Source organism: Rhinatrema bivittatum, chromosome 2 (assembly GCF_901001135.1).
Source record: "Rhinatrema bivittatum chromosome 2, aRhiBiv1.1, whole genome shotgun sequence".
In the NCBI taxonomy this organism is placed as follows: domain Eukaryota; kingdom Metazoa; phylum Chordata; class Amphibia; order Gymnophiona; family Rhinatrematidae; genus Rhinatrema; species Rhinatrema bivittatum.
In genome coordinates this window covers 409,662,825-409,689,511 of record NC_042616.1, presented here as the reverse complement: position 1 = coordinate 409,689,511, position 26,687 = coordinate 409,662,825, and the positions used below count along the sequence as shown (strand labels likewise).

The 26,687-nt window shown below is 44.6% G+C and overlaps 1 protein-coding gene across 3 annotated transcripts in view; it reads left to right on the top strand.

The window, feature by feature from the left end:
* OTULIN (OTU deubiquitinase with linear linkage specificity) overlaps positions 1-26,687 on the top strand; it is a 244,170-nt gene that overhangs the window by 93,592 nt on the left and 123,891 nt on the right. The window lies entirely within an intron of this gene.

Below are 26,687 nucleotides of genomic sequence, written 5' to 3'. Positions count from 1 at the left end.
GCCCGCCCGTCCCCCTTTATCTTCCTACAATTCTACAAATTTGTTCAATTTAGTCCGATATAATCAATCCTATGCTAATTGTCACTAATGTAAATATTCCTTTTTTCTGTAAATGTTTCTTTTATTTCTTATGTTAACGGTTGTTTTTTATACTCTCACTCATGCTACCTATCTTTCCCTCTCTTCTTCCTGTCTCTCCTTCCCCCCCCCCCCCTTTTCTGGCCTGCTCCCATCCCCCGGCCCCCTGTTCATTGTAATTTCCTCCTTTAACTGAGTTACTTGTAAACCGGCGTGATGTGCCTCACGAACGTCGGTATATTAAAAGTTGTTAAATAAATAAATAAATAAATACTACCAGCTATTTCTCTAGCTTCAATACCCACAGAAGGGTATCAAGTTAGGGAAGCAGAGCAGAACAGAAGGACTCGGCAGCCTCAGGAGACTTTTAGGGGGATGTCATTTCTGCAGTTCCACCAGAGTTGGCCCACATGTTGTACCAAGCTATTTTGGTCCTCCAAAGCCTGGTTCTGACCCCCTTTGCCCATAGTCTGGTCCTGGTTGTAGGGCTCAGAAGATGGGAATTCTCCACTGAAACAGGCCAGATTGGGATTAAGAGGCTTGAACCCTGTGGCCCACATACTTAATCCAGGATCCAAAGAAGATACTAGATCAGACCTGGACTTGGAACACCCAAGGCGCTTGGAGCCTTTGATAGAAAGGGAGCTCTCCTCAGGAGAGCAAGAGTCTCCTCAGGAGAGCAAGAGTCTCCTCAGGAGAGCAAGAGTCTGCAGTCATACACCTGTCCCATAGGGGTTAGAGGTGATCTTAGGAAGGTAAGGCCCACCATTGGAAAATTACATTGCCCAGAAAGAGATGGTCAAGGTCTCCAGGCTACAGGGAATTCGCAAGCCAGCAAAGATTTTCCCTTTATGCATCACTGTTAAGTGGGCCTTAGAGGCAGAAGGTCTATGGACTGAATTTATCATCTGTTAGCAGGGCTAGGGTGACTGTCCGTAGAATTCCCAAATTTGGCATCTTTTGTTCTGGTGCTAACCGCAAGATAACCATACTGGCTAATGGCAGGGCTTCCATAAAGGATGCCCAATATAGGAGTTGAGGCAAGCACATCTTCTCCACTAATACCATGGCCTTACAGGCCACATTCCTTGGAGATTATTGCCTGGGCAGTAAGAAGCTGTGTTCAGTACTTCTGGATTTGGCAGAAACTACGAGGATAGAAGCAGTGATAGCATGCTTAACGGACACCCTGTATGACCAGATAAAGATGTTGTTTCAGGTGGTTCCCTTAGGGGGGGTAACAGTGAGCTCAGAAATTGGTCTGCGGATACTGGATTCAAAGCCTGGTGTGGGAAGCAGCCCCTTAAAGTCAGCTCCTTATTTTGGGAAGAGCTGAGAAAGCTTGTTAAGGACATAGGGAAGTCTAAACTCAGAGATTATCCAGAGGTAGACCTGGAACAGATGTGCGAGGGCTTGAGCACCAAAGCTTCAAGAGCTTCTGAGGTCTTTTTGGGGCAGGCAGATGTGTTCCACATTTAGTTAGATCTAAAAGCTCAGTTGTCTCTGGAACACAGTACTAAATGTGAAGCCTCTGCAGTTGCAAGATGCCTCCCATGAGAGTACCAGGGGGCATTGCCCTTTTAGGGTGCTGTAGGGAGTGGATCTGAATCACACAGGTGTTCTAGGCAATGGTTAGAGAGGCTATGCACCTGAGGGGGCGAGACAGGAGCCAAACACATTCATGGTGTCCCCCTGTGCTGCTTCTGGGCAAAAGAAAAACCGTGAAGAGAATGTTGCAGACATGGCAGCTTCTTCCAGCCATTGTGCCAGTAACCCTTCAAGAAAGGGGTCAGGTCATTTGTACAGTAGATTGTGTTGCACTCAAGAGATGGCTCCTCTTAACTGATTCCAGACCTAAGGGAGGTCAGTGGAGGCTTATATGAGTATTACGTTTGAAGGGAGTCGTTAAGGTTAGTAATGGCCTCAGTAAGTCACAGGAAATAATTAACCTCATTGGTGTAGCTGAAGAAAACACACATGTTCCCATCCAGGTTGTTGAGGTTTCTGTACTAGAGAAACCTTTTCAGTTCCAGGAATTGCCTTTTGGCCTGACTATAGCACCCAGGACGCTTTCCAAGGTGATAATGGTGATAGCAGTAGCCCTGTGCAAACATCTTAAGAGAATGGGACTTGCCTTGCTGGGTTGGACTGAGGTTCCATCAAGCTCAGAATCCTATTTCCAGCAGTGGCCAGTCTAGGTCACAAGTACCTGATGAGATTCCAAATAGAAAATAGATCCCATGCCATGCCTAGAGAACACCTCAGCTTGGACAACTGACTTATAAGGACCAAAATGAATCAGAAGAGCTACAGGCTCTCGAAGAAGAATCGTCCAGCTCTTTTATCAGGTAAGATAAGTGACTGATGTCACAGAGAGCAATCTGTAGCTATCTCAGACATTAAAATTTTGGAGACCACTTTGATATGAAAAGGGAAAATCACTTTGTCCTCCAACAGAGTGTCCAAACTAATACAAAGGATACAGGCCCTTCGGGGCACAGGACTACCTCCAGTTGCTTGGCTTCATGGCGGCAGCACTAAACCTGGTTCTTGGGGCTAGCACACATATGCGACAACTATAGCACTCCCTTTTATGCTGGCTTCCCTTTTCCCAGGATGTTGTCTGCAACTGCTCATAGAGATAACGGGAGACTTGGACAAGCAGGTTTAACCTTCCAACTTGAAGAAAGGGGTAGCTCTAGAACCCAGAACCCCCTGATTGGATCATAGTGACCGCAATCGCCAGCCTAGGAGATTGAGGTTTCAGTGCCATGGGCAGTAATCAAGGGAAGAGGTATGGTTGGCAATAAACAAGTAGAGATGAAAGCCATCAAGTTAGCTCTCCTGAATTTTTTCTGTATTGGAAGGAAGAACCGTCTGAATCATGTGAGACGACAGCACGATGACAGCGTATGTGGGCAAACCACCTAATGCAGGAAGCAGCACAACTGTAGAATTGGCAGAAGACAATCTGCTCCTAGAATCCACAGTGCCTGTAGCAGGGAATAATAGCCTGCAGATCGATTTCTTCAGCAGGGGAAGGCTGGACCCAGAGCAGTGGGAACAGACTCTACAGGTCTTCCAGATGACAGGGGACCACTGGAGGCTTCCAGCAGCAGATCTAATGGAATCAAATTTAAATGCCGAGGTAAACATGTTTTATTCTTGCACAGGGCAGAGTCAGACTTTGTTGGCTTAGAGCAGTGGTTCTCAACCCTGTCCTGGGGAGCCCCCCAGCCAGTCGGGTTTTCAGGATATCCACAATGAATATGCATGAGAGAAAATTTGCATACACTGCCTCCGTAACATGCAAATTTTCTCTCATGCATATTCATTGTGGATATCCTGAAAACCCGACTGGCTGGGGGGGTCCCCAGGACAGGGTTGAGAACCACTGGCTTAGAGGGTGCCCTCATGCCCATGGCCTCAGGTCAGTCCACTCTGTTTTCCCTTTGTGGTTTCCAGTGAGCAGGACAATAAAAAGAATAGAGGGTGACTCTCTTCTGTGGTGATTCTGGTAGATCCAGATGGGCCAGTAAGGCCTTGGTATGTGGACCTAGTGAGGCTGTTGCTAGGAGCTTTGCTACACGTTCTCAAGAAATACAGTCTCCTTCAGCAAGGTCTGAGCCCAATGAAGGAGCCGGTTCCATTCTCTCCTGTGGCATGGCCCTGGAGAAGGATGCACCTATGTGGGAAGGGATAATCTTTAGTGGTAATTACAACCAAGTGGAAAGCCCAAGACCACCTACAATGCTGGCATTCATTATGGCTGGGCGACTGGTTTGAGGAGTTTGCAGGAGGCAGAAATTTCTTTTCTTAGACAAGCATGCCACATATTTGGCCTTTTCACAGTTGGGACTAGGCATGTAGTTATGAGGCATGCTACAGGAGCCAAGGCAAAGGCGCCCAAGTGGCAGCATGCCTGGAGGCTATGCTTTTCCTATTCAGGCACTTAAATTCCTCAATGCGATCTCAATGTGGGTTTCAGGCCTTGGTCAGGCACCCTTCGAACCAGTATAAGGGTATGTCCCTGGAGTCTGCCCTACGAGTAACAATCTGCTTAGCAAGGTGTACGTCAGAACCTTAGACCCTCTCATGTAGAGACCGGTACTTGGTCTTTCTCCAGAAATGGTGTCTTTCGGCCAATCCCAGCTACCAAAGGTGGTATCAGCCTTCCATATTAATCAGTCTGTTTCTCTGATGGTCATTGGGAAGGCCAGAAGTCTGACGTCAGTCAGAGAGATGATGTATCTAGAGAGAAGAAATGCCTTTAGAAAGATGGACAAGCTGCTTGTGATGTTCAGCAACCCCCGGAAGGGGGAAGCAGTGCCAAGGGCTGTGGTAGCTAGTCGGATCAAGGGGTGATATCTTTGGCAGATAGGCTATCAGGCAGGTAGACCCCCAGTGAGCATATGAGCCCAGTTCATGGGGACACAAGCGTTATGGGCCGAAGCACCAGCGATATCGGCGAATGAGATGTGCAGGGTCACCACATGGCCATCTCTACACACTCCCAGAGTACTGCAGATTGGATGCGCAGGCTAGGAAGGACTCGGCCTCAGAGTGGGAGTATTGAGGTCAACCTTGTCTTCTTTCCATCCCAGCGAGGAGTAGCTTTTGTTAACTCCCTTACATAATGACTGGTTTATCAGGAAGATAAGGACGGTTAAATTGTGCTTACCTGATAATTTTCTTTCATTGGTCCTGCTAGGCCAGTTCAGATCCTGCTCAAGAAGACAAGCAGGATCAATGGAAATAGGGGGTGCAAGTAAGATAACTTGGCAACTTTCTATTCTCTACCTCTGTGTACCTCTTTCAATTCTCCCTCACCTCACCTCTTATCTCACTTGGAAGGGTCTCCATTCTCAATATAAAGACCCGAATCAGGCATGGGGTGGGGAGGGGGGATGGAATTTCTTGTGAACATTGAGTTTTGGCAATAGGCTATTGGTTTGGATCAGGACCACACACCCCTTATAAGCCTAGGGTGAGATCATAAGAGGTGTGTCCTCTGCCTCCATCAGCTGTGAAGGAGGGGAAATCCCATATGTGAGTCTAGCAGGACTCAAGGCAAGCATAATTTAACCATCCTCTACTAAGGTATTTTTCAACTAATTACATATAAGTACAATGAAAGCTTACAATCTAAAAAGTCGATTCAGTCGTGTTGACAGGATGTCGAGGCAAATAGCTATTCAAGTATTGCTATTCAAAGCCAAAGCAGGAGTTGTGTGTGTTTCAAATTGTGTAATACATAAACTGCCTTATTTTCCTATGCATGAGATGAATTATCCGTTTTCGGACATGTAGTATAGCTCAGATGAGGTTAGTCACGTATACATTTAGGTAGGGAAACCACACTGACGTGTGTAGGCTGTGACATCACAATCCAAGACCATCTTATTTACATAATCTCAAACTTGTGTTTGCCTCAGCTCCAGAGCAATCAATGGGGAAATCTTTAGCATTTTCACATGCTCAAAATACTGCTTATTAATAGAAAAAACATTTAGTTGAGAAGGCACCGAGCATCAGGTGCTGCAGTTTGTACAAATGTGTGCAAACCCCATCTCTATCATTTAGGTCTCCAAACATTTAAAAAAGGTGGTAGTTGTCAAATTGCCAGCTAAAATAGAATATAAAAAATGTCACTCTTGTCAGTTCTTACACATACAATTTAAAACACCTTTTACAGAAAATATGTAAAAATGTATTAGTGCAGTGTGTTACATATTCCAGTAATGACTCCAAAAAATATTTTTCAACCTTTGAGATTGTATTCGAACAAAGGATTATCCAATAGTACTGATGTGTGTTTGGTGCCTCCGCACCTTCTAACTTGGAAATGTCTAGAATTAGGCAAATGAAATTTGCAGGGCACAGAGGGACTTGGGGGGGGGGGGATCAGAGTTCTGCAGTTTGTAAGAGTTTGGGAATAATTGGGGAAGTTTTATGGCAAACGTACATGCGCGGCACACTAATTTGATAAGCAGTCTGGAAACATGGAGGAACACGAGAGAATTTTGGCTGCTCAGGTGTCTAAATGTAGGTGGCTGTAATCTAGGAGCATAATTCAGGAACAGAATATTATTTATTTATTTTTATTTATTTGTTTTTCTATGCCGATGTTCATCGGACATATCACACTGGTTTACAGTGCTACAGAGGAGTCTATTGGCGTAGACTTCTGGTTTTACATTAGAGCATTGTGACATTTAAGATTGGACTTCTTATCATTTTACATTACAGCATTGTGACATTTTGCATTGAACTTTGTAACATTTTGCATTGAACTTTGTAACATATTGTGAAAGCCTTCAACCCAGACCAACTTTCCTATTTATAGCTACAAATGGAGATAAGTAGATCCAAAGCTGTTTAGAATATCTTTACTTTCTACTGATTTTTGTTTTTTTTATCATGATTGCAATCTTATCTCGTCTGTCTTCTGACTCCTTTTTCTGATTTTACTTTTCCTCATGTGTTGTCTTCATTTTTTCCTTGCTCGCCCTTTTTACTTTTATAACACATCTCTCTCTATTTTTCTGCCTTGTCTTTCTGCCCTCTTCACTTCTCTTCATCTCACCCATCTTTCTTGTAATCTTCCACCTCCTCTTCAATCTTTAGCCTTACCTCCTCTCTCAAGCTCTAGCTTGCCTCTACCATGCCTATCATTTTTCATTCCCAATACATCCAGCATGCCCTCAGCCTGTCCCTCCTTTCTGGCTCTCATCTGTAGCTAAACTCTCCACTTTTATGTGTCTGATTCACATCTTTCCATCTCTTCCTAATTCTCCACCTTTCAGTTCCTCTCCACTTTTCCTTGTCTGCATGTGTCCTTCATCTCTTGGCCCTCTGCCTCCATTTCTCCCCATGCAACCATGACCATGGATACGTTGCAAGAGCACATGCAACTGTACGTGCCTTCTCTGCAGTTGTCCTGCCTGTGTAGGTTTTTGGAATAGAATTTTGTTAGCAGAGGTTGTGAGAACAATGAATGCACATGTGTTTCTTCAACATCCTCACTGTGATCACTGTTAACCACATTCTTTTGCCAGCTCCAGGTTTTTTAGTTGCCATAGGTGACCATATTTTTGGATCTCTGCTACCATCAGTGTGTTTGATTAAGATCTACCCTAATCATAAATGGATACTTAGCTATACTTAGATGGTATTGCAAAAGTAAAAGCTCCTGATGAAGTGGACAAGAAGTTGGTATCTCAGCGTGTCAATGCCACAAATAGTGTTAAGATCTAAAATTCCCATGAGGTATAACAAGACTTGTGCTCCGTACACCTTCTTCCTTGAAACACTGGCAAACTATGCTAATCTTCCAGTATGCTACACCTGCGGCAGCCTGTTCTCCATCCTTAGTTTCTTCTGCACCCATTTCTATTACCTCCAGCCAAGGAAGAGGCTGACAAACAATATTATACAGCAAGCAGCTAGGGAAAATGTGTAACTCAAGTTTTAAACTGTTCAAAAGGAACAAATGTCCAATTTCAAAACAGCTGTTTATTCAAGATGCTCGTCACAGATTATGTAATAGAGTTTTACAGTCCCTCAACACGATCGTGTTTCATCAAGGAGGAACCAATGAAGAAATTTCACATTTATGAAGAAGAGGTTCTAATTAGAACAGAGGCAAATAAAGAAGCAACTAGAAATGCTTAAAATGATAGAAATTACATACCATTTCTAAAAACATTTTAAAGGATTTTTGTAAGTATTTTGTATCTACAGAAGATAGAAGAGAATAGTGCTCGGATCAATCAAAGAGAACAATCCATATTATCAACGACAGCCTGAGGCAATCTCATCTCGATGCGGCCTCATTTTGCCGCGATTGCGCTTTGGGGGAGGGGGCGGGATTTCTGTGGGACTCCCGGGGAGCGGTGAGAGGGCAGATGGCTGGGTCGGCTCATGAGACTCCAGGGGAGGGGGGGGTCACAGGAGCCGGCAGCCATTTTGGAATGTACATGCAGACGTGCAGGCTGCCATTTCTGAGCTCGGGATTCTCCTCCTACGCTTTTTCCTGTGGGAAAGGACCCTGCTGCTGGCAGGGGTGGGGGTGGGGACTCTGGAGGGAGTCTATCAGGACTCTTCCTCCTCAGACCTGGAAGCCTTTTCTACAGGCTTTGTGCTTCTCCATCATTAGGCTTATTTAGCCTGAAAGGAGGTGGGGCAAAGAGGCTTTTGCCTAGGAAGTCCCGGACAGCCAAGAAGGCTAGAGGACCTGTGGAGTCAGGAGGGATCCTGTGGATGCTGTGGATCTTGGGTGAGCCCCACAGGAGGACGATTCTTCGGATAGCCTGGATGATCCTGTCCAGCTCCAAGGGGTCCGGTGGCACCGGACAAGGATCATGTGAGTGCCCTGGGAGATCCGACACAGAACCTGGACCGAGATCCATTGGTGGTCTTTGGGAATCCCATGCAGGATCCAGAGGCAGTTCCGGTTGCGGAAGGAGATGACCCGCAAGTGTTTAGGCTGTTCCGCAGAGAGGAACTGGGTCCATTGATCTGCCGGCATCAAAGATGTCCAGGAAGACCCGGACAAGGAAGGAGTGAATCTGCTCTTGGAGGGGTTGCGGGGATATCCTACTACTTTTTCATTACCGAAGCAGGTGTTGGTGGATCGGGAGTGGAAATCTCCCAAGGGAGGCTTGAAGGTTGCGAGAGTTATGGGAAAATGATGTCCCTTGCTGGAACAGACCTTGGAGTTATGGAGAATTCCCAAGGTGGATGCAACTGTTTCGGCGGTTACTGAGAAGACTACCATCTTAGTGATGGGAGTGGTGGCTTTCAAGGATTCTCCAGGATAAGAAGCTGGAGATTCTGCTTAAGCAGCTTTTTGAAGTCTCAGCTTTGTCCCTTCGAGCAGTGGTGTGCGTAAATCTGATGCAGAGAACCTGTTTGTCCTGGGTGCAGAAGGCACATGACAAGCGTTCAGGAATGTTGATGTCTCAGGTGCATCTTTTGGTGATCACTATACGCCTGACAATGTGGTCCTATCTACAGGTACTCAGGCTGATTTATTTATTTTATTTATTTATTTATAGATTTTTCTATACCGGGGTACGTAAATAACATCACCTCGGTTTACATACAAACAGTAATTCACCATTGCGCTTTACAATATAACATGGTAACTTGAATACAATACAGTATATAACTTTGTATTAATAGCATATAAACAATATATGATAGATTGTGGACGTTAGGAAGAGTAGTTGAGGATTCAGATTATTGATAGTAGGCTTTTTTAAATAGCCAAGTTTTAAGGTTTTGTTTAAATTTTTTGTGACAGAGTTCCTGGCGTAATTCAGAGGGCATGGTGTTCCATATTGTTGATCCAGCAATGATGAAAGATCGTTCTTTTGTACTAGAGAGTTTAGTCAGATTGGGTGCAGGGATGTTTAATTTAGCTAAATTCTGGAATCTCGTAGGGCTGGAAGACGTTTTGAATTGTAGTTGATCTGTGAACCAATGCATTTCTCTGTTTTGAATGGCTTTGTGTATCAGCGACATAGATTTATAAATTATCCTGTAAGCCACGGGTAGCCAGTGCAAAGACTGAAGAGCTGGAGTGATGTGATCATGGCGGCTTGTGTCGGTGATAATATGGGCAGCTGCATTTTGCAGCATTTGTAAAGGTTGAATGGTGGCTTTAGGTAGACCCAGTAACAGAGCATTGCAGTAATCAATCTTTGATAAAATAGTTGCTTGTAATACTGTGCGGAAATCATATTGGTGTAATAGAGATTTAATACGTTTAAGCGTGAGTAGCTTAAAGAAACCGTTTTTTACCGTATCCGCGATGAATTTTTTAAACGTGAGATTGCTGTCAATGATGATACCAAGGCTGCGTACTTGTTGTGAAATAGGGTAGTTGTTTTGAGAAATATCAGTATTGTGTTTTTTGGAGGTGAAATTATGATAAGTTCAGTTTTATTGGTATTTATAGCCAATTGGTTGTCTGTGAGGATTGTTTTATTTTCTAATAAGGCTATCTTCCAGGTACTCAGTGCATTTGTGATTGTGCTGGTTATGGGTATGAGTATTTGAACATCATCTGCATAGATGAAGTGTTGAAGACCCAATTTAGAGAGAAACCGGCATAGCGGTGTAAGGTAAACATTGAACAATGTGGAGGAGAGAGAAGATCCTTGGGGGACTCCTTGAGAGAGATTTCTTGGCTTGGATTCACTTCGTCCACATCTAACGCTGTATGTTCTATTGCTCAGGAATGACTGAAATCATAGTAAAGCCGATCCCGAGATACCTATTTCAGAAAGACGGGTAATAAGGGTGTTGTGGTTCACCGTGTCGAAAGCAGCTGATATATCAAGAAGGGCGATGAGGTATGATTTGCCAGCATCTAAGGCTTTTAGTAGCACCTCAGAAAGTGATATCAAAAGCGTTTCCGTGCTGTGGTACTTTCTGAACCCATATTGGGATGGGAAAAGTATTTGATGATCATCTAAATAATCAGTTAGTTGTTTGTTGATGACTCTTTCCATGATCTTTGAAAGGAAGGGTAGGTTCGATACTGGTCGAAAGTTTGCTGGATCAGATGAATCTAGGTTAGATTTTTTTATCATTGGAGTAATGATAGCATGTTTAAGTATAGAAGGAACTATGCCTGTGGTGATGGATTTGTTAAGAATCTTAGCAATAGGTTTTGCTATTGTAGAACGTATTGAAAGAAGAATTTTAGTAGGTAAGATGTCTGTGGGGTGGAAAGCTGGTTTCATTTTCTTTAGAATTGACTCAATTTCGATACCAGTAGTAATCTCAAGATTAGATAGCTTTGTTTCAAATTTATCTTGAGTGGCTGATGTAGCTTGGTTGGTGAGTAAAGGAGCAGGAAGTGACTTAAATCGCATTAAAATAGAATGTATTTTGTTATAAAAGAACGTAGCTAGTTCCTCACATTTTGAATCATCGTTGTTTGGATTGTTATGAGCTGGAGCAGTAACAAGGCTTTTGACATATTGGAAAAGTGCTTGAGGGTTGAATTGATATTGGTGAATTCTGGAAGCATAGAAATCTTTTTTGTGGCAACCCTGGAAGTGGTGCCATGGGCGAGGACGCATATGCATCCACTTCAGCGCTCCCTGCTATCTCGTTGGAACCTGCAGTCTCAGGACTATTCGATTCGGCTCCACCTGCCAATGGAAGTCTGCTCTCACCTCCAGTGGTGGTTGCAAGCAGATCATTTGAAAAAGGGAGTTTCCCAGACATTGCTGGACTGGTTGGTACTCATGACAGATGCGATCCTCCAAGGTTGGGGAGCTCACTGTCAGGAACTAAAGGCACAAGGGCACTGGAATACAGAGGAATCTCTCTGGAACATCAATCGGCTGGAAGCCTGGGCAGTCCGGTTGGCATGCTTGCAGTTCAGCAGCAGTCTGCAGGGTCGAGTTGTCCAAATGTTGGGCAACTCAACGATGGTGGCTTACATCAATCGGCAGGGAGGAACCAAAAGCCAGCAGATATCGCAGGAGATAGACCAACTTATAGAACAGACGGAAATGCATCTTCAGGTGACTTCGGCATTGCACATTGCACATCAGCCACTCAAGATTTTCTCAGCAGGGCGAGTCTAGAACCAGGAGAATGGGTATTGTCGGACGAAGCATTCCAGCTGATAATGGATTGCTGGAGCCTTCTGTTTATAGACCTGGTGGCACAGGATAGGCCCAGAAGACCATGGTATACAGACCTGCAAAGACTCCTGGTAGAAACCCCACTTCATCTTCCACCACACAGGAATCTGTTGCAGCAGGGGCCTGACTTCACGAAGATTCGACATGGTTTTGTTTTACAGTATGGCCCTTGAAAGAGGTTGCTTGTTGAAGCAGTGATTGCAAACTTGCTACGAGCTCGCAAGCTTTCCACTTCCTTAGCTTATATGCAGGTTTGGCGAGTGTTTGAGGCTTGGTGTGAAGATCGAGGTGTTCTTCCTTGTTCAGTTAAGATCCCGCTCATTTTGGAAATTTTGCAGGATGGGTTGAATAAATGGTTGGCCCTTAATTTCTTGAAGGTACAGCTATCTCTTGCCTATTTCAGGGGCCAGGTGAATGGTGAATCCTTATCTTATCCTGATGTGGCCCATTTCTTGAAAAAAGTGAAACTTCTTCGTCCTCCCTTGTGGTTACCAGTTCCTTTATGGAGTCTTAACCTGGTGTTGGATTTCTTGGTGGGCCCTAGGTTTTGATTGCTGTGAAGCCTTTTCTTACAGTTACTGACCTTGAAAACAGTGGGGCGGATTTTAAAAGCCCTGCTCGCGTAAATCCGCCCGAATTTACGTGAGCAGGGCCTTGCGCGCGTAGGCCCTGGGTTTTTGGAAGGGGGCGTGTCGGGGGCGGGGCCGAACGATGCTGCATTTTGGGGGCGGGCCCGGGGGCGTGGTTTCGGGCCGGGGCATTCCGGGGGCGTGGCCGCACCATCCGGAACAGCCCCCGGGTCGGGTCTCGGCGCGCCAGCAGCCTGCTGACGCGTGTGGATTTACGTCTCCCTCCGGGAGGCGTAAATCCATGGATAAAGGTAGGGGGGGGGGTTAGATAGGGCCGGGGGGGTGGGTTAGGTAGGGGAAGGGAGGGGAAGGTGAGGGGAGAGCGAAAGAAAGTTCCCTCCGAGGCCGCTCCGATTTCGGAGCAGCCTCTGAGGGAACGGAGGCAGGCTGCGCGGCTCGGCGCACAGCCGGCTGCCCAAAATCGGCAGCCTTGCGCGTGCCGATCCAGGATTTTATAAGATACGCGCGGCTACGCGCGTATCTTATAAAATCAAGCGTACTTTTGTTTGCGCCTGGTACGCCAACAAAAGTACGCGATCGCGCTTTCTTTTAAAATCTACCCCAGTGTTTCTGGTGGCAATTTGTTCTGTGCGTTGTGTTTCCGAGCTGCAGGCTTTGTCTTGCCGGGAGCCATTCCTTCGGGTGACTCCAGGAGCGATACAGCTGCGTACTGTTCCTTCATTCTTGCCTAAAGTGGTCTCGAATTTTCACTTGAATCAGTCCATTTCCTTGTCATCATCCTTGGATAAGGAAAGAGATGTGGAAGAATATCACCTATTGCATCTCTTGTATGTCAAGAGGCATGTTGTGAGATATCTGGAGGTTTCTAAACCTTTCCGAAGACGGATCACTTGTTTGTCCTTTTTTTTTTTTTTAATTCTTTATTTATAATTATTCAAATAATACAAACTTGTTAAATGTTTGCACTCAGAAATACATGGATTAGTAATTAGAAAAAACTCATTTCCAGCAAAATACCATTTTACAACTTAAATCTTATACCAACTCCATTAATATCAAACATAATTGAGAGCGTATTACATGGTGACAAACCAAAGGGGAGTCTTTAACTTTAATATTTTCTTAAGTAAAGGCTTTAACATAGAACCTGCACTAAATTTACTTTTTCTTTTAATTAGACACAGGGGATGAGGTTGGTAATCTCCTTTCTACAAGAAAATTTTTTAACTGATCGAGTATAAAGAAAATATAAAAATCTTCTTGTTTCTTAATTAAACATTTACATGGAAAATGGAGTGTGAATGAGAAACCCATAGAAATTACCTCCTGGCGGAAGGCTAAAAAAGCCTTCCGTCATACCTGTGTGGATACTGCTAAGTCTGGAAATATTTTAATAGCTTTTTCCAAATACATTATGGGATATCTATTGAAATACCTTTTCATTATTTGATTAATATCATTAATAGAGGAAAAAGTAACCAATAGATTCCCCCATTCAATGACATGTGCCGTTGAATCTTCCAAGAAATTTGTAAGATCTCCCTGGAACAACATTTCATATCTGTTATTTATATTCCTGGGTTTGGGTAGGAAGTAACAATTATTCACAACTGGAGAGTCTTCCAAAACAAATCCAAGCTTTTCTATAAGAAACTTTTTAATAGTAATCAGCGGAACTTCCCCAGCTATTTTGGGGCAGTTAAGAAATCTTAAATTAAGACGCTTAGCGTTGTTTTCGAGAGACTCTATCCTCCTGGTTAATATCTCTCTATCCTTTACCACTGCAGCATTAAATTCTTGCACTTTTTTCTCTCGTTCTTTCAGATTTTTAATTCTATCCACAGATTCTTTAATTTTGTTTTTGTTTATAAAGAAAATCACGTTGATTCCCAGCACTTAGCGCATCCACTTTCCCTTCCAACCCTTTAATATTTGTCAACATATCGGCCATCATTTCCCCCTTAGTGGGGAGGAGGGCCATCCAACCAACCAGTGTTACAACTTTAAGATTTCTCACCTGCCCTGCTATGGTAACTTTAGACATTTTATGGGAAATTCTGTTTGTCCTTCATTGTGGAGGAAAACAGGGTGAGCTAGCTTCACGGGCTTCAATAACTCGCTGGATTAAGGAGGTGGTCACAGCCGCATATTTGAATGCTGAAAAACCCTTGCCTACTCAGGTTAGGGCTTATTCCACTAGGGATCAGGCAGTGTCATGGATGGAGGTTAGATTGTTGTCTCCCATCGACATTTGCCGAGCTGCGTCATGGTCCTCCTTACACACCTTTTCCAGGTATTGTCTGGATGTGCAGGCCCGGGAGGACGCAGCCTTTGTACATGCGGTGTTGACTGGACTGCAGATAGCCTTCCACCCTCTTCGGAAGTAGCTTGGGTTTATCCCACTGGTTCTGAATCCATCTATCCACATGCTAGGAAATGAGAAATTACTACTTACCTGATAATTTCCTTCCCACCCTGGGCTGCCGAATGATTGTATGGTGTTCCAGGGGATTACTGGTAAGTGTTCATCCAGTCCCTAGACTAGTATGCATACTTTCTTGCCTGAGTTCAGTGTTTCTTGTTGGCTGAGTACAGAAATGGTTGTCTGTTTTTAATCAAGTTTTTTGCTAGTCTGTCCACAGTTGCTTTTGAAGAGAATACTGGCAGGCTGATATCACTGCAGGGCTGTATATACTGTCGTCAGTTTGCTCTGTCTCCATCTGCTGGTAGAGTTGCATAACCCACTGGTCCTGAATCCAGCTATCCACCTTAAGGAAAATGAAATTATCAAGTAAGTAGTAATTTTTCATTGCACTGCACTTCAAGGAAAATCAGTCCCTTCAGAAAAAACAATTGTCTGATGCTGAAGGAGTGGTAGGGATTGTAGACTGAGCAGTTGGTGTGGATGGGCAGACTAGTTAGGCAGTATGATCTTTCTGCTGTCATGTTTCCATGTTGCCTCGAACCTTCAGAGACCACGTTATCCTTAGTCTGATGCCTTGACAGTTAAGAACTGATCATATAGCCTAGCAAGGGCAGGTAGGAAATGGCACCTGAACTCACAAAATAAACTATGACTTGCAACCAAAATCAACTGTCATGAAAAGGGTGTGTCTACAATACACAAAGATGTTAGCTGGCTTGTTACGGCGGTTACTACCCCAAATCAAATAAGCCTGATACTTCACTTTCAATGCACATCCAGCATAGCTCTCTCCTTCAACGGCAGGGAAAATGAAGAAAAGATGATTTATATTCGGCATCAACTAACAAGGAATGAATTACATAGTCTGGGTAAACAAATAAGCATGAGTGTAGCTTGCATGTTACGGTGGCTACTACCCGGAATCAATTAAGCATGATACTTGACTTGGAATAAGTATCCAGTTCAGCTCACTGCTTCAGCAACAGAGGGAATTAAGTAAAGAGGATTTTTATTTAGACAACCAACAATGGCTGAATTGCACATGCAGGGTAAACAAACGGGAGTAGCTTGCTTATTACGGCGGTTACTACCCCAAACCAATTAGCTAGATACTTCACTTAGATGCAGCTCCAGCACTGCTGTCTGCATCAGTGGTGGGGGTGGAAGGGAATTGGAACCAAAAAGTTACCAATAAGGGCCCTAACCTCGGCGGTCAGAGTAACAGATTATGAAGACAAATAGGTGTGAAAGCTTGCTGGGCAGACTGGATGGGCCGTTTGGTCTTCTTCTGCCGTCACTTCTATGTTTCTATGTCACAGCTGAACAAGATAGGTGTGGGGACAAAACATAATCAACCTTATTTCACTCCTATGTCCTAGGACTCAACTGAAATATTGACTCACAAGCCGTAAAGCCCGTTAAAACGGGCTACATCCCTCTGTCTCTCACCTCCCCCTCATTCTCTCTCCCCTCACTCTTCACCACCCCCCTCCCCCACCCACTCCTTTCCACCCTCCCTCTCCTCTCACTCAGTCCCCCCTCTCCCTCACTCCCTCCTCTCCCTCACTCCCTCCCACTCAGTCCCCCCTCTCCCTCCCTCCCACTCAGTCCCTCCCTTCACCCACCTCCATTTCCTCCCGGCGCCGTAAGCGCGACTTCCCGCAACCCTCACCCGGCTCCATTAACTCCTCCCGCTCCTGCCGGCAGATCTCGGGGGGGGGGTCACTCCCGCGCGCGCGGCAGTCATCTGATCTATCTGAGATGATGCTTTAGTGCTTTGATGTTCCACCTTCTCCTCTGTTTTCTGTGAATCCCATGTCTCAGTCTTCATAGGTACTTCCTCTGGCAAAGGCAGATGATGATGGCAACATATTGTGTGGAGCATATTGCATATTACAGATTCTTTGGGAGGAGTCAGAGCCAAAAATTCCCCAGCATAGTACAAAACAGTGAAAGTGTGTTTTCACGAGACAAAGCTGTGTGCTTAGTGACAGGCATAATTGTAGCACTTTTCAGAATCTGCAGATGGGTGTAGTTCTAGAGATAATCAGAGCAAGAAGGAACACCCAATATTAACAACACACAAGGAGATCAGCATTACTTACAAGATTTATTTCACACTTTCTTCACAACATTGCCTACAAGCACTTCTTCACTGCCACACCTACGTGGCAGAAATCTGTCTTGACCTTAATATGAGTATTATGGCAGGTGCCAGAGAACAAGGACCTTGCAGCCCATCACCAGCGTGTTCAAGCTGTGCTAATGCTTATGGTTCCTGTATCCTTTCTATATAACTAAACCCTTGTGCATGCATTTGCTAACCCCAGTCACATTGGGAACTTGAGCTATCCCATAGAAGTTTATTTTCACTTCCTCCTACTTCTCAGTACATTGGTACTGATATAGTCAGGCATATAGGCAACGATAAAACAATTTCACATATCTGGAGACGAAGTACTGACAGACAATTTTGTCCCTTACCACCTTTTGCTAGGAGCCAGGGACTCCCAAACCTATCCTAATGGCCCCATAACTACCATGAATTTACAGGATAAAAATTGCATATTCTGAATAATCCGGATATGCATATTTATCTTATGCATATTCATGATGGATAGCCTAAAAGCCTGCTGTCTGGTCACCAGGACAGATTTGGAAGCCCTGTAGTAATCAGATAACATAGAGCAGTCAGTACTTTCTTAGTCACAGGCAAGTTGTAAGGGTAATCCATTTCAGCATCCTTGCAATTGCTCGCATGACTGTAAGATAAGAGGTCTATTTGAGCAAAACCTACTCAGCATTTATTCTTTGTCATCTTTTTCATATCCAGTCTGGGGTAAAAGATCCTGCAAGAATTTTCCTGGCTCAACATCTCCTGCAGTGTTCAGAAACTAGGAAGGTGACTTGCAGTGCCCTAGATGTTTTTGTCACAGAGAAATCCATCTTAGCTAGGCCAAGTGGGAAGGAAATCACATCCCACATTCTCATGTAGACCTCCATTATCCTATCATCTATTTCAGCTCTATGATTTTGGACAGACTGACAGGAGACAGCATGTAATGGTAAATGGGACCCGCTCTGATGAGAGAATGGTGTTAAGTGCACTGCCTCAAGGATCAGTTTTGAGACCAGTTCTATTCAATATCTTCATGAGCGGCATTGCGGAGAGGTTAGAAGGAAGAGTTTGCCTTTTTGCGTATGCTACTGAGATGTGCAACAGAGTGGACACATCTGAAGGAGTAGAGAAAATGAAAAGTGGTTTAAGAAAAATTGAAGAGTGGTCGAAGATTTGGCAGCTGTGATTCAATGCCAAGAAACGCAGAGTCGTGCACCTTGTGTGTGGAAATCCAAAAGAACTGTATGTGATGGGGGGGGTGAAAGACTGATGTGGACGGACCAAGAGAGGGACCTTGGGGTAATTGTGTCTGGCGATCTGAAGGCAGTAAAGCAATGTGGCAAGGTGGTAGCTAAAGCCAGAAAGATGCTGGGCTGCATAGACAGAAGTATAGCTAGCAGGAAAAGGGAAGTAGTAATTCCCTTGTACAGATCCTTGGTGAGGCCTCACCTAGAGTACTCTGTTCAGGATGGAAATGGTCCAGAGAAAGGCAACCAAAATGGTGTGGGGTCTGTTTCAGAAGACCTATGAGGAGAGACTGAAGGATTTAAATTTGTATAACCTGGAGGGAGGGGGGGGAGGGGAATTTGATACAGACCTTCAGATACCTGAGAAGTATCAACGTTAAACCTTTTCTGCTGTAATGGAAAGAGTAGAACTAGGGTCATAATATGAAACTCGGGAGGGGGGGGGAACACAACTAAGTACCAATATCCGGTATGGTAATGCTAGGTATAGTGAAACAATGGGGGTTTATTCAGGTTCTCTTCCAAATGTCATTTTTTTGGATATTTCTTGCACTGGATGAGGCATATTACATTGTTGGAATGGCAGGTGAATGATATATGTACTTTTGTGGGTTTATAGAATGAAGTTGGGACAGTAGTTGGTGTGTATATATATTTACACATGGTAGACATGGTAGAGTTCCTCATGGTCCGGTTGCCTGGTATTTTATTCCCGATGAGTAGTTTGCAGAGCTTGGGAGGTGGTTGATAGGCTGCTAGGTGGTTCTGGGAATGTTTCTTATTTACAGTATTTATTTATTTTTATAGTCTGTGGAGAGCATAGATTGATGATCAGTTTGAATATATTTGAGTAATTTTTATTTATTTATTTTATTTGTTTTTATATACCGACATTCGATCGAGATATCACATCGGTTCACATGTAACTGAACATAAATAAGACATTGGTTGCTTATTTTACATTGTAACTAGTATAAGAAGTTAGGAATGATTATTAATGGATGGTAAGTAGTAACAAGAGGTACCCTTGTCATTTTTTAAATGTACCAAAGCAAGTTTTCTCTGGATACTTGTATGACACACTATTTCTCTGTTCATGTGGCAAAATGACCACTTGCTGGATGAAAGCATTGTAGGAGAGTTGAGTTATTGGTCTTATGTGTCTTTATCTGAATAGTTTCAGTAATATTGAATGGTCTAGTTGTAGATTACCAGTTTCCTCTTGTGGCTGAGGTGGAAACTGGAGTTGTGTAGACATTTGACAGTGAAACTTTTCTAATCACAGTTTCTATGTGACTGGCTTCTTTTGTATTTGTAGTGGTATCTAAGAAGTTGATTTTAGGTTGGAGAGTTCCAAGGTGATCTTTATGAAGTTGTGACTTCTGGATTGCTGTCATTTTGTGTGGTGCTGCATTTCATTTTGAGATGATTTTTGTCAGAGGTTTGTAATAGCTGGAGCTTTTTCTTCTTTTGGGATATGTTTGTTTTGAGGTTTTTCTGATAGGTGTCTTCTGGATCATGATTGAGTTTGTGCTATCCTTGTCATATGCTGCAGGGTACCTAGTATATCAATTCTGTTTTGTAAAGATGCACTTTTACTTTTTTTTTTTTTTCTCATAAGATAGGATGTATAAGGCGCAATACCTGTCGTTCTAATATTTTGTAGCAAAGCATATTCAGCATAAATAGAACTGGATGTTATATAATGTTGGAAAAGAAGAGGGTTTATTACAGCTAGCCTGTCTGTTCCCCCCCCCCCCCCCCCCCGAAATAAAATTTAAAAAAGTGAAATCTATTCCATTGGGAGCTGTCTAGCTGTGCCAGTGCTCCTCTGGGATGCACTTCAGCTTCAGATAGGAGGAAGCACATTTGGGTATGAGGCCTGCCAGAGGTGAATAAAAGACATGTATGTACTTGAGTGAGTGGATTTTGGGTCGAGTGGAAGCTATAGATAAATTATCTCTGGTGGCTCCTGCACTTAACTGATTAGCTCTTTTATTTATTTTTTTTCAGGTGGTGGTGAATATTTTTTTCCTTTTTCCGCTGATTTATCTCCCAAATATTAGCTTTTCTGACAGCTGCTCTTAGGCGTTTTTTCGTTCTTTGCCCTCCAGAGGCCAAACCGATGTGCGAGTGAATCGAGCCTTGGGGGGGGGTATTTTCAACACCGTTTTTACGTGCATTAATTCTGTGTGTGTAAATGACTGTTGCGGAACCATCCGGGGCTCTGTTTGCATAACAGTGAACACATAGCTTGGTTTCGCATGTGCTCCTTCGTGAACTGTGCAGAGGCATTATTGGGGGGGGGGGGGGGGGGCCGTGAGGCGGCACTCATATACATAAGTTTTTTCATTTATAAAAGTAATATGCGTACTGATCTTACTAGATAAACGAAGCTTGACCGACGTGCCGCAAATGCGCAGTAGAGAGCAGCTCTACCGCGCATGCGAGCACGTCGGTCACAGTGTGCCTCTTAAAAATAAAAATGGCGCTGTAGGAGCGGCGGCCCGAAGACCCGGAGCGGCGGCGGCGGCACCGGCCCGAAGACCCGGAGCGGCAGGAGCGGCAGCCCGAAGACCCGGAGCGGCAGGGAGCGGCAGCGGCGGCCTGAAGAGTGGCAGGAGCGGCGGCAGCGGCGGCCCGAAGACCAGGAGCGGCGGGAGCGGCAGCGGCGGCCCGAAGAGCGGCGGCGGCGGCACCGGCCCGAAGACCCGGGCAGGAGCGGCGGCCCGGAGCGGCAGGAGCGGCGGCCCGAAGACCCGGAGCGGCGGCGGCATGCGAGGGAGGGACAGACGGACGGAAGGAAGTCTGTCCCTCCCTCGCGCGCATGCTGCCGCTGCTCCACGTCTTCGGGCCGCCGCTCTGGGTCTTCGGCGGAGATCGACTGAGGGGAGGAGGGAGGGAGGAGTGACTGACGGGAGGAGGGAGGAGTGACTGAGGGGAGGAGGGAGGGGGGAGAGAGGAGTGACCGAGGGGAGGAGGGAGGAGTGACCGAGGGGAGGAGGGAGGAGTGACTGAGGGGAGGGGGGAGAGAGGAGTGACTGAGGGGAGGGGGGAGAGAGGAGTGACTCAGGGGAGGGGGGAGGGAGGAGTGACTCAGGGGAGGGGGGAGTGACTGAGGGGAGTGACTGGGGGAGGGGGAGATAGGAGTGACTGAGGGGAGGAGGGGGGAGTGACTGAGGGGAGTGACTGGGGGAGGGGGAGATAGGAGTGACTGAGGGAGGGTGGAGGGCGAATGACTGAGGGGAGGAGGGAGGAGGGGAGAGAGAGGAGTGACTGAGGGGAGAGAGTGGGGGAGGTGGGAGGGAGAATGAGGGGGAAGGAAATGATCCAAAAAAAATGTTAATGTAGCCCGTTTTAACGGGCTTAACGGCTTGTATATACATAAGTGATGAGTCTCTGTGCGTACTTGGCCACCTGCTCACAGATTTTCAAAGCGAACTGATGCGCATAAGCATTACCTGCAGATGTTCCCGCAGGGCACGATGTTTCACAGTTAATATGCTATGCCGTTTTGTTCAGTGCCAAGGCTACTGATATGCTTTTCCCATTTTGTGCCCCTGGGAAAGCATGTTTAATGTATCAGCCTGGCAGGGCCCTGTTTTCAGAATAATTGATAGTTTCCAAGGATGGGATGCTGTGATTTCTGCTTGATGCCTGCTGAACAGATGCACCTAAATGAACTGCAGGTCTGCATTACTCAGCAAGTGAGAGGTTCGGAAAGGCAGCAAGGCCGATAACTCCTTGCATATATTCTTCCCAAATGGTTCAGGAGAGACTATCATAAAACTTGCTTCCCATCCCCTCGTATGAAGCAAGCATATGGGTGAGCAGCGTTCAGCATCAGTCAGTCAAGTGGCTGCACCTCACAAAGGGACAGACTGTCGACAGTAAGTAAAAATGCAAAGAATGTTGCTGCATTATCACAGCCGTATCGCAACCTGCTTTTCAGCTGAGCACAGGGAGCCAGTTTCAAGAACATAAGAAATAGCCATGCTGGGTCAGACCAAGGGTCCTTCAAGACCAGCATCCTGTTTCCAACAGTGGCCAAACCAGGCCACAAGAACCTGGTAATTACCCAAACACTAAGAAGATCCCATGCTACTGATGCAATTAATAGCAGTGGCTATTCCCTAAGTAAACTTGATTAATAGTCGTTAATGGACTTCTCCTCCAAGAACTTATCCAAACCTTTTTTGAACCCAGCCTACACTAACTGCACTAACCACATCCTCTGGCAACACATTCCAGAGCTTTATTGTGCGTTGAGTGGAAAAGAATTTTCTCCTATTAGTCTGAAATGTGCTACTTGCTAACTTCATGGAGTGCCCCATAGTCCTTCTATTTTGCTTTCTGCTTCCCGAGGAAATGCAGTTTGTTGCCCAACAGAAGTGAATAAAAGACATGTGAAGAGCTGCATGCAATAGCAGGAGATGTCTTGCAGGCTATAAAGAGAAATGAGAAGAGAGGAATATGGGGACAGGCCAAGAAATTGGGCAGTCCCTGACAAAGTGTACATTTTTTCATGTCTTAACTATAAGGGAGAATGTGTTTTTAAGTACATAAAAGAAAAGGCTATTTTGGGGGAAGAAAGGCAGTAAAAACTATGTATTGTTTAGTTGGAATAAAAGGACTGTTCCTGCAGCTGGATTTAGTATTTTAGTATTTTAAATTAATACAGAAAAATGTTATTACTTAAAGATGCAGAATTAAAAATATTTTGAGCAGAATTTCCCTAGAAATTCACTGTAAGAGTGTGTGTTCCACCCGCTGTCCCTACTCCTCTGGCCACTTTGCCCTTTCAGGCCCCAACTCCTCTAGCTTCCAGTACCTTTCCCCTTCACCTCCAGTCTCAACCCGTTCCACTCTATCTCCACTCCCAGATTTTGATCCCTCAGTACTGCCCCTCACACAGGTTCCCTCTATCCCTCCCTCTCTAACACAGGCTCCCTCTCTCTAGTGCACATACATGCTCCCTCACTCTCTCTCTCGCACACATACTCCCTCATACAGGCTCCCTCACTCTTTCACGCACACACATCCCCTTATACAGGGTTTTACTCTTTCACGAACACACATCCCCCAATACAGGGTCCCTCTCTCTCGCACACACCTCACACATACAGGGTCCCTCTCTCTCTCTCTCTCTTGCATACACACCCACACAAGCTCCTTTTCTCTCTCATGCATATATCACACAGGCTACCTATGTATCTCTCACACACCCCTTCACAAAGGCTCGCTCTCTCACAAATAAACAAGCACCCTCACATACACACAATCCCTTTTTCATACACACAGGCTCCCAGTCTCTCACACACACACACCTTATTTATTTTATTTACTTAAAAACGTTTGTATACCACCTATACAAAGAGATCTAAGCAGTTTACAATGTGTAACGTACATAATCTTACAACGATAACATATATAACAAGCTAAAGAATATATGTCAAGGTGTAAGACAGATATTAACAAATAAACCTATAAAAAAAATAAAATGTTAAATAAGTGAAACAGGAAAATAAAAGAAGACATAAGCTTATATTTTGGTGTCGAAGGCTACAGAGTACAGATGAGTTTTCAATTTTTTCTTACATTTTTTAGAATTAGTTAATAGTCTAAGAGCTGTTGGAAGGGAGTTCCACCAGTTAGTGAGAGTGCACGCTTTCTTGTCATTTCTAATCTGGCGATTTTTATTGTTGGGACTTGAAGGAGATTTTGACGACAGAACGTAGGTAATGCTGGGGTTGATAGACGTAATGTGGTGCATCACCAAATGGTGCAGGGATTATGAATTAAATTGTGAATTAGTGTTAAAATTTTGTATTGAATATGCTGTCAAATTGGGAGCCAGTGAAGCTTGGAAAGAGTAGGAGTAATATGTTCTCTGGTTTTAGTGTTTAAGATAAGATGAGCAGCAGAGTTCTGAATTAATTGTAATGGTCGTAAAGTTGTGTCTGGTGGACAGATATACAGTGAGTTACAGTAATTAGTCCGAAAAGGATGAGAGCTTGTAATGCTTTTCTAAAGTCTGTTGGATATAATAAGGTTTTTAATCTTTCGAGAAGATTTATTTTATAAAGGACGTTGTTACTACTTTTGATTTGACATGGATAGTTTGGAGTCAATGATGACTCCTAAGTTGCCGGCATGATTAGTAATAGGAGTATCCTTCACAGTCTCCTCACATAGGCAGTCTCTCTCTCTCTGGCATCCACCCTCAAGCACCCCCCCCCCCATGCTGTCTGTCACCTCCCCATGCTCTCATCTCTCTCACACACACACACCTCTCTCTCACCCACTCCCTTCTCTCTCTCTCTCTCTCTCTCTCTCACTCACACACATACCCATGTTCTCTCTCTCTCTCACCCCTGCTCTCTCCCTCTCTCTCTCTCTCACACACACACACACACACCCCTGCTCTCTCACACCCAGCTTCCCCTGTTCTCTCTCTCTCTCTCTCTCTCTCTCTCTCTCTCTCTCTCACACACACACACACACCCCCCTCTCTAACATACATTCACTCTCACTGGGGCCTTCATCTTCGGTGGGAGCCTGCCAGAGGTATGAGGTCTGTATCGGAAGACTTATGAGAAGAGGCTGAAGGATCTAATAATGCATAGCCTGGATGAGAGAAAGCACAGAGGAGATTTGATACAGACCTTCAGATACTTGAAAGGTTTTAATGATGTACAAACTTTGAACCTTTTCCATTGGAAAGGAAACTGTAGAACTAGGGGTCATAAAATGCAACTCCAGAGGGGGCAACTCAGAATCAATATCAGGAAATGTTTCTTCATGGAGAAGGGTGGTGGATGCTTGGAGTTCCCTTCCAGAAGAGGTGGTGGTGACAAAAACAGTAAACACATTCAAAAAGGAATGGGATAAACACTGCAGATCCCTAAAGGCCAGAGGTTAGAAATGAAGAAAAGGGTGCATGGGGGTAACCTGCCACAGAAAGGCAGTTACTACCCTTAACAGAAGGCATGGGAATTACCCTTATCCAATTAACCTTGTTTCTTTTGACATAATAGCAACATTGTTCTCTGCTTTGACAGCGGTGGCAAAAGGGGGGAATTGGATTCAGATGACAGCCAATGCTGGGCCCTGACGTTTACGGTCCGGCATACTGATATGCAGACATTAGGGAAAAAGCACATGACTACTTCTACAGCTAAGTCCAAAGGCAAAACACATTCAAGCAGCATGGTCTGAATTAGCCAATAAAATCATTGCTAGCAATAATTTTGTTATGAGTTTTGACAGTTGCTTGCTTTTGATTGTAAATATTACTACCCTTAAAATCGGGCTTGGTGGTATCCTGCAAGGAGCAGCAGTTACTACCATAAGAAACTTGCTGGGCAGACTGGGTGGACCATTTGGTCTTTTTCTGCTGTCATTAGTATGTTGCTATGAGACATGTAAACAAGACAATAGATCCTCAACAATTAATTTGATCCATCTATTGGAGGAGTGGCCTAGTGGTCAGAGCATCAGGCTGAAAACTAGCAAAGGCAGGGTTCAAATCCTGTTGCTGCTCCTTATGACCTTAAGCAAATCACTTTACCCGCCAGTGCTTCAGGCACAAACTTAGGGGACGATGCAAAGAAAAAGTGCTGAAAGCGGGTGCTGGGTGTTCAGCGCCCGCTTTCCTATTGCACCCCTAGTCACCTCTCCTGGGGGCACCATGCAATATTTAAATTAGGAGCCGCGATGTCAAGGAGGCGCTAGGGTCGTGGTGTGAGCCCGGGAATGCTGGGATGTCCGCGGCGTCCACCGGTTTAGAAAACAGATGCTGAATTTATCGGCATCTGTTTCCCTAAGCGGTGCGCGGTCACGGGTTCGGGAAACAGACGCTGGTTACATTGCTAGTCAGAGGACCTGAATCTCCCAGCATGAGGGATAAGTGAGGGGGGGGGGGGAAGCAAAATGTAAAAGTACAAAACAAATTATTAATTAATAGTCCACACTCTTGAAAGGACGTGTCTTGAAAAAATTGAATTTTGCTTTGATTCGAGCATATAGAGTTCAATTTTCAAACAGTTTAGGTGACTGTCTTTTGGAGTTATCAGCCTTTTTGAAAATGTACTAGGGCTGAGTGCCTAAATTTGAATATTAAATAAAAGCAGGGAGATGGAGATGGGGGGGAGATGGGGAGAGAGGGTTTTGGAACAGATTTTTCTGCACTAGGCACTTAATTTAGGTGCTTGAAACTAGGCAAATGAATAGCTGGCCTACATTTAAGTGAATTCTGGCTGAAACTGAACATCTAGTTTGGGTTCCTAAACGTGAATGCTCTAGCTTTTTCTTATTGACTCTCACCCTCTTGGTGATAAATATTTGAATAGAGATGGTCACTATAGATTGTGATGTGTCTTAGTGAACCAGTGTAAGAATTATCCAAAGATGACGACACATGAGCTTTCCAAACCATCTGAGTCTCACCTTTGGAAGTGGGTATTTACCTATCTGTATACAATGTTATCTTTGGATATATTTCTTATGTTGGGCCGTGCAAAAGTTTCTAGACCTGCAAAGGATGTAGTTTTTTTTAGG